This window comes from Phyllostomus discolor, chromosome X (assembly GCF_004126475.2).
Source record: "Phyllostomus discolor isolate MPI-MPIP mPhyDis1 chromosome X, mPhyDis1.pri.v3, whole genome shotgun sequence".
NCBI lineage: Eukaryota > Metazoa > Chordata > Mammalia > Chiroptera > Phyllostomidae > Phyllostomus > Phyllostomus discolor.
Genome location: NC_050198.1, coordinates 63,218,933 through 63,227,557, shown reverse-complemented (window position 1 = coordinate 63,227,557; position 8,625 = coordinate 63,218,933).

Here is an 8,625-nt window from a genome sequence, read left to right as displayed (position 1 = left end):
GCCCTGATAATGTTAGCAGCTGACTTCTCAATGGAAATGCAGATGTCTCAACAGAAACATTATAAGCTAGAAAGGAAAGACAAGAAATATTCCAGGTAATGAAAATGAAAGGCCTGCAACAAAGTCTACTCTATCCATCAAGTTCTCAATAAAATGGAACGCCAAATAAGGAGCTTCCTGGACAAAAGAAGGCTAAAAGAATACAACTCCACCAAATCGTCACTGCAAGATATACTAAAGGGACTGCTTTAAGAAGAGTAAGAAAAACAGTGAGAAAGGAAGGAACAAAGATACAAAGGGAGTAAACTGGCAATGAATAAGTACCTATTAATAATAACCTTAAATGTAAATGGATTAAGTGCTCCAATTAAAATACATAGGGTAGCTGAATGGATAAGAAAACATGCCCCACACGTATGTTGCCTACAGAAGACCCACCTCAGAAGAAAAGACCTACACAGACTGAACGTGAAGGGCTGGAAAAAATATTCCATGAAAACAGGAAAAATAAAAAAAGCCGAGGTAGCAACATTTACATGAGACAAAATAGACTTCAAAACAAAGCCATAAAAAGGGACTCAGAAGGTCACTTCATAATACTCAAGGGAACAACCCATCAAAAAGACATAAACAAAATAAACATATATGCACACAAAGTAGTAGCACCAGAATACATAAGAAAATTTTGGAGGCCTTCAAGAAAGATACAGGCAGCAACACATTTACATTAGGGAATTTTAACACCCCACTGTCAAAAATGGATAGAGCTTCCAAACAAAATATCAACAAGGATATTGCGGCATCAAATAATGCCCTAGATCATATGGACTTAATTGATTTATATAGAGCCATTCATCCCAAAGAAGCAAAATACACATTCTTTTCAAATGCACATGGAACGTTTTCAAAGATAGAGCACATGGTAGGACACAAAACAAGCCTGAACAAATTCAACACAATTGAAATCATACCAAGTATTTTCTCTGACCACAAGGGACTGAAACTAGACACCAACCCCAAGGAAAAACACCCCAAACACTCAAAATCATGGAGATTGAATGGCATGCTATTAAACAATGAATGGGTCAAAAAGGAGATCAAGAAAGAAATCAAAAAGTTTCTGGAAATAAATGAACATGAACTCACAACAATAAAAAACATATGGGACACAGCAAAGGCATTCCTGAGAGGGAAGTTTATAGCTATACATGCCTAATTAAAAGAGAGGGAAACATTTCATATAAACAACCATGTACTACATCTACAAGAACTCAAGGAACAACAACAAAGACAGCCCACAGCAAGTAGAAGGAAGGAAATAACCAAGATCAGAACATAATTACATGACATAGAGACTAAAAGCACACTTCTAAGGATCAGTAAATCCAGAGATAGTTCTTTGAAAAGATAAAGAAAATCCACAACCTTAAAGCAGACTCATCAAAAAAGAAGAGAGAGAGAGAGAGAGAGAGAGAGAGCAAATAAACACAATCAGAAATGAAAGAGGAGAGCCCCTGGCTGGCATAGCTCAGTGGATTGAGCACGGGCTGTGAACCAAAGTGTTGCAGGTTCAATTTGCAGTCAGGGTACATGCCTGGGTTGCAGGTCATGACCCCTAGCAACCGCACATTGATGTTTCTCTCTATATGTATCTATCTCCCTCCCTTCCCTCTCTAAAAATAAGTAAATAAAATCTTTAAAAAAAGGAAATGAAAGAGGAGAGATTACAACTGACACCCCAGAAATACAAAGTATTATAAGAAATTCCTATGAATAACTATATGCCAAGAAATTTGAAACCCTAGGTGAAATGGACAAATTTCTATAAAAATATAGTGTTCCAAAACTGAATGAAGAAGAATTAGAAAGCCTAAACAGACCTATAAGAGCTGACAAAATTGAAGCAATAATCCCAAATCTCCTAACACACAGAAGCCCAGGACCAGGCTAGAGGGAAGATGGTGGCAAGATAGGTGGGAGCAGAGTCCATTTTCCTATGCAAATAGGTGAAATACCTAGCCAATCTTCTGAGGAACAGAATGAATAGCCAATGGTATCCCAGCATATATGGTGGCTGGAGGCCAAAATTATAGAGGGCATTGAAAAATCAGACAGTAAAGATATTGCTTCAGGACAATAAGATCCCTGGGACCAGCAAGTGGACTAGGGTGGTTGCAGCTCCAGGTCCAGTGCCCACTAATTCTGCTGCAGGATTCTTGGGAGAGAGCCAAATCAACAACTCCCTCCCCTGCCAAACAAGTTTTGAGCAACACCAGGAGGGACCTGGATGCTTGAGGTCATAGGGATGGGGAATAAGGATAAAGTGGAAAGCACACAGGAGATGTGCACCCACTGAGGCTGTGGATGCTGGCTGGGAAAAGTTAGGCAGTGACAAACCCTGACCCAGTCAGTCCTGGGTCTGGTTGGAGAGTTGAGCTACATGAAAGGCCAGGCACTTATTTGGAGTGACATGCTTGAATAGGAGGTATTTTTCAAAAAGAAAATGAGAAAAAAGAAGCACTCAGCAGCTTTTAGGGGAATTCTCTGCAGCAGCCTTCCCTATCTCCTGTGTCCCTACCCCAACCTGGCCAAGAGCTCATGCCTGAAGCCATGAGGATGTCCTGAACCTGATCCAACAGCCTGGTGGCTGTCTGTCAGTGTTCACTCCCAAAGCACCAGGGAGGGTTTGCATGTAACCATGTGGCTTGGAAGCTGCCCACCCTGCCCCAGCAATGAGGCCGAGTGCTCAGATCCAGCCCGTAGCCCCAGAAGGGAGCACACCTTACACAGGTGCCCACAGGCACCTCCCACCAGGGCCCCTGCACCCAGGGCCCTGTAGGGCCAACTGGCTATCTATGAGGAAGGCAGAAGCACCCTACAGGGAAGAGCTACAGGGTTAAGGGGCTCAGCAGTCCTCACAAAGACTTAACTCATTGGGTGGCTAAACTACCCTGAAGGGGCACCAAGAGTCCCTAGCATCTAGGACAGCAAAGAATGAGAATATGGTGTGTGAGCTGCCCCTAATTGGTGCACCTCAAGGGCAATGCAACTGGTGAACTGAAGGCATAATCTGGGCACAGAAGGGCACTGGGGCCCCAGCAATGAACTGAGGAACTGGGCTGGAGGCTGGGTAACTGCAAAATGGTTCAGGAAGGTATAAAAGCAAAACCTATCCCTCCTCAGCCTGCTGCAGTCAGAAAGACCAACAGAACTGTTTTGGGTGCTTTAAAGCCAGCAGAAGGCTTTTATAAAAAATTACTTCTTCCTTTCCTTCCTTCTTTCTTTTTTTATTCCTTCTACATTCTTTCTTTTTTAAAAAATTCCCACAAGTGAGACAATAAACCTGGAGCTAAGAAAAGACGAGAGATGAACCTAAAGAGGGGTCATCTCAACAGCTGAGACAGTGAGACAAATTTCACTTTGTTACTCCAGAGAACTTGCATGTTATTGTATATTTGTATTATTATTTTTAATTATTCTTATATATTTTATTTTATTAGTATTTTTGCATGTCTTTTCTTTCCCTTTGGTCTTCTTCATTTCATTTGTTACATTGCATTGTTTGACTGTTATGATTGTTGCCATTACTATTGTAAATAATTTTGGTTACATATAATGGCAAATACTACACAGCACCCCTCTCAAATCTTAGCTCCCTTCACTATTTAGTGAACATTTATTACTGTGGGTGTTAGCTCTATTGTCTCACACACTGCACCTATTTTCTATCCTTTACTCTCACTTTATCACATGATTTGACCCCCCACAAGCTCACTGCTTTCTACATCCAACTCAAAATCCTTCCCCATCCCTAACAAGAGACTTATCTTTTTTCTACCCTTTCTAAAAAGTGGTTAGTTGGGTGAAATATTATGGTCAACACTATACATATCCAAAGGACCTCCTATCTCTTCTCTATGGGTTGGTATTTTAAATACCAAAAAATACACTCCTGCTGTCTGAAACCATTTTGCCTTCCCCCTCCAAGTGATCATAAAAAAAAAAAAAGTAGATGGGAGCTGTGAATAACAGTATACCTGCTGAAAGAAGAAACCCACCAACAAAGGAACCACCAACACATAACAACAGAAGAACATGAAGGAGGCAGTGGAAGACACACTAGCCTCAATCCAGGACCGATCTGGAATGCAACAAAATGGTGTTGAAATTACTCAGAACAAACAACTGAACAGGAATGTGAGAGATGCCTCAAAACCTCATACATACAGAAGAATCAGCTTCAAGACAACCTGTCCAAACCTGCATAGCACAGTACAAGATATGGTGGATGAAGTGACTTTCACTTAATCAGTTGTGGGGAGGGACCTACCAAAGGAAGAACCAACAACAATTAAAACCTGGAGATCTATAGTGATAAAACATAAATGACAGCCCAAGACAAGCAAACTCCAGAGATCAAGAAGATTGCATCACTGAATCTTACAGATCTTCTACCATAGGAGTTCACACCATAAACCTAGGGATTCAGAACAGATCAAATTAAGAAGCAGAGGCTAACAAAAAGAGTCTTAAAAACAATGGGAAGACAAAGAAACAATCCCCAAATGAAAGAAAAGGAAGACGCATCAGAAAGAATACTAAATGAAATAGAGGCAGTCAACTATCAGATATGGAGTTCAAAGCAATGCTTATCAGGAAGCTCAATAAGCTCACAGAGAATTAGCAAAAAATACAGGAAATTACAATGAACTTGCTGCAAACTGCATCAACATGAAAAAGGAAATAGAAACCATCAACAAGGGCCAAGAGGAAATGAAGAATACAATTTCTGAACTGAAGAACACAGTAGATGGAGTCAAAAGCAGGATTAATGAAGCAGAGGTTCAGGTCAGCAAGCTGGAGGACAAGGTAGAAAAAAAAAACACGCAGAATAAGTGAGACAAGAAAAAGAGGCTCATAAAGAATGATGAAAGGTTAAGGAAAATGCAGGACAAATGAAACACAATAATATCCATATATTAGGGATACCAGAAGGAGCAGAAGATGAACAAGGGATAGAAAACCTGTTTGTAAAAGTAATGATGGAAAACTTCCCTAATTTGATGAGAGAAAAAGTCACACAAATCCAGGAAATACAGAGAGTCCAAATCAAGAGGAACCCAAAGAGGCCCATTTCAAGACACATCATAATTAAAATGGCAAAATTCCAAGACAAAGAGAGAATCACAAATTCTGTAAGAAAAAACAAAAACAGAAAGTAACATACAAGGGAGCCCCAATAAGACTAGCAGATGACTTCTCAGTGAAAAGGCTCCACAACAGAAAGGAATGGCAAGAAATATTCCAAGTAATGAAAACCAGAGGCCTGCAACCAAGATTACTCTACCTAGTAAGGCTGTCAATTAAAATGGAAGGCCAAATAAGGAGCTTTTGAGACAAAAAAAGTCTAAAAGAATAAACCACCACCAAAGCAGCTCAGGAAGAGGTGCTAAAGGGGCTGCTTTAAGAAAAAGAAGGAAAAGAGTGAAAGAAAGGTACAAAAAAATGGCAATGAATAAGTACCTGGCAATAATAACCTTAAACATAAATGGATTAAATGCCCCAATCAAAACACATAGAATTGTTGAATGGATAAGAAAGCATGACACACATATGCTGCCTACAAAAAACCCACCTCAGGACAAAAGATGTACACAGACTGAAAGTGAAGGGCTGGAAGCAAATTTTCCTAGAAACAGAGAGTAAAAAAAGCTGAGGTAGCAAAACTCATATCAGGCAAAATAGACTTCAAAAAAAGTCCCATAAGGAGAGATCCAGAAGGGCACTTCATAATACTCAAGGGAAGAATCCATGAAGAATATAAAAACATTGTAAAAATATATGCACCAAACATACGACCACCCAACACATAGGGAAAATCTTGGAGGACTTCAGAAAGGATATTGACAGCAACAAAATTATAGTAGGGGATTTTAACACCCCTCTGTTAAGTGGATAGATGTTCCAAACAAAACATAAGCAAATATATTGACGCATTGAACAATGCCCCAGATCAAATGGAATTAATTGATATATAAAGAGCCTTTCATCCCAAAGAGGTTAAATACACATTCTTTTCAAATGTATATGGAACATTTTCAGAGACAGACCAGATGATAGGACCTAAAACAAGCCGCAAGCAATTCAAAGAAATTGAAATCATACCAAGCATTTTCTCTGACCACAGGGACTGAAACTGCAAATCAACCTCAAGGAAAAAACTCAACAACACTCAAACTCATAGAGATTGAATAGCATGCTATTAAACAAAGAATGGGACAATAATGAGATCAAGGAAAAAATAAAAAAAAAAATCTGGAAACAAATGAAAATGAACTAACAACTACCCCAAATTTATGAGACACAGCAAAGACAGTCCCAAGAGGAAAGTGCATAGTGACACAGGCCTACCAAAAAACAAAACAAAACAAAACAAAACAAACAAACAAAAAAACATGTCAAATAAACAACCTAACCCTACTCCTACAAGAATTTGAGAACAACAATGAAGATAGCCCAGAGTAAGTAGAAGGAAGGAAATAACCAAGAGCAGAATTAAAGGACATGGAGACTAAAACATAATTCTAAGGATCAATGAATCCAGGAGCTGGTTCCTTGAAAAGATAAGCAAAATTGACAAGCCTTTAAGCAGATTCATCAAGAAAAAAGGAGAGACCATCCAAATAAACACAACCAGAAATGAAAGAGGAGAGATTATAACTGATACCACAGAAATACAAATGATTGTAACAAATTACTATGAAGAACTCTATGCCAAGAAATTTGAAAACCTAGGTGTAATGGACAGACTTCTAGAAAAAAATATAATCTTCCAAAACACAATGAAGAAGAAGCAGAAAACCTGAACAGACAGATAACAGAAGATGAAATTGAAGCAGTAATCAAAAATCTCCCACCACACAAAATTCCTGGACTGGACAGTTGCACAGGAGAATTCTAGAAAGCATTAAGGAGGAGTTAACCCCTATCCTTTACAGACTATTCCAAAAAATCCAAGAAGATGGAGGACTCCCAAACTCCTTTTATGAAGCCAACATCATCCTAATCCAAAAACCAGATGAAGACACAACAAAGAAAGAAAACTTCAGGCCAATATCCCTGATGAACATTGACACTAAAATCCTCAACAAAATATTGGCAAACCACATCCAACAATACATAAAAAAGACCATACACCATGACCAAGTGGGATTCATTCCAGGGATACAAGGATAGTACAATATCCACAAATCAATAAATACAACACATCACATAAACAAAAGGAAAGACAAAAATCACATGATCATAACAATAGATGTGGAAGAAGCATTTGAAAAAGTACAACACACCTTTATGACAAAAACACTCACAAAAGTGGGAATAGAGGAAGCATTCCTCAAACTAATAAAGGCCATATATGACAGACCTACAGCCAACATCACACTCAATAGGAAAAAACTAAAAACTTTCCCACTAAGATTAGGAATAAGACAAGGTTGTCGACTTTCACCACTTCTATTCAAGGTGGTGTTGGAAGTCCTAGCCGCAGAAATTAGACAAGAAAAGGACATAAAGGGCATCCAATTTTGCAAACAGGAAGCATAACTGTCATTGTTTGGAGATGACATGATAGTGTACATGGGAAATCCTATAGACTCCACAAAAAAGCTACTAGACCTAGTAAATGAATTTCGCTAATGAAAAATCAGAAACAGAAATCAGAAAAAAAATCCCATTTGATATAGCAAAAATAAAAAATAAAATTCATAGGAATAAACCTAATCAAGGAGGTAAAAGACCTTTACTCAGAAAACTACACAATAATAGCCCTGGCTGGCATAGCTCAGTGGATTGAGCGCGGGCTGTGAACCAAAGTGTCACAGGTTTGATTCCCAGCCAGGGTACATGCCTGGGATGCAGGCTATAACCCCCAGCAACCACACATTGATGTTTCTCTCTCTCTCTCTATCTCCCTCCCTTCCCTCTCTAAAAATAAATATATAAAATCTTAAAAAAAGAAAACTGTGCAATACTAAAGAAAGAGATTTAAAAAGACACAAACAAATGGAAACATGTACCATATTCATAGATTGGAAGAATTAGCATCATCAAAATGTCCATATTACCCAAAGCAATTCATAGATTAAATGCAATACTTACTGAAGCACCAGTGGCATATTTCACAGATATAGAACAAACACTTCAAAAATTTATATGGAACTAAAAACAACCGTGAATAGCTGCAGTAATTTTGAGAAAGAAGAGCAAAGTAGGAGGGAACACCATACCTGATATCAAACTGTATTTCAAGGCCACAGTAATCAAAACAGATTGGTACAGGCATAGAAACAGATACCTACACCAATGAAAAAGAACAGAGAGTGCAGAAATAAACCCCAGTCTCTATGGTCAATCATTATTCCACAAAGAGTGCAGCAGCATAAAATGGAGCAAATATAGCCTGTTCAACAAATGGTGTTGGAAGACCTGGACATCTGCATGCAAAAACAAAAAACAAAAAAACAAAAAACAAAAAAAAAAGAAAAAAAAGAAAGAAACTTGATCGCCAATTTATGCCATACACAAAAATAAGTTCAAGGTGGATAGAAGACTTAAGTATAAGTT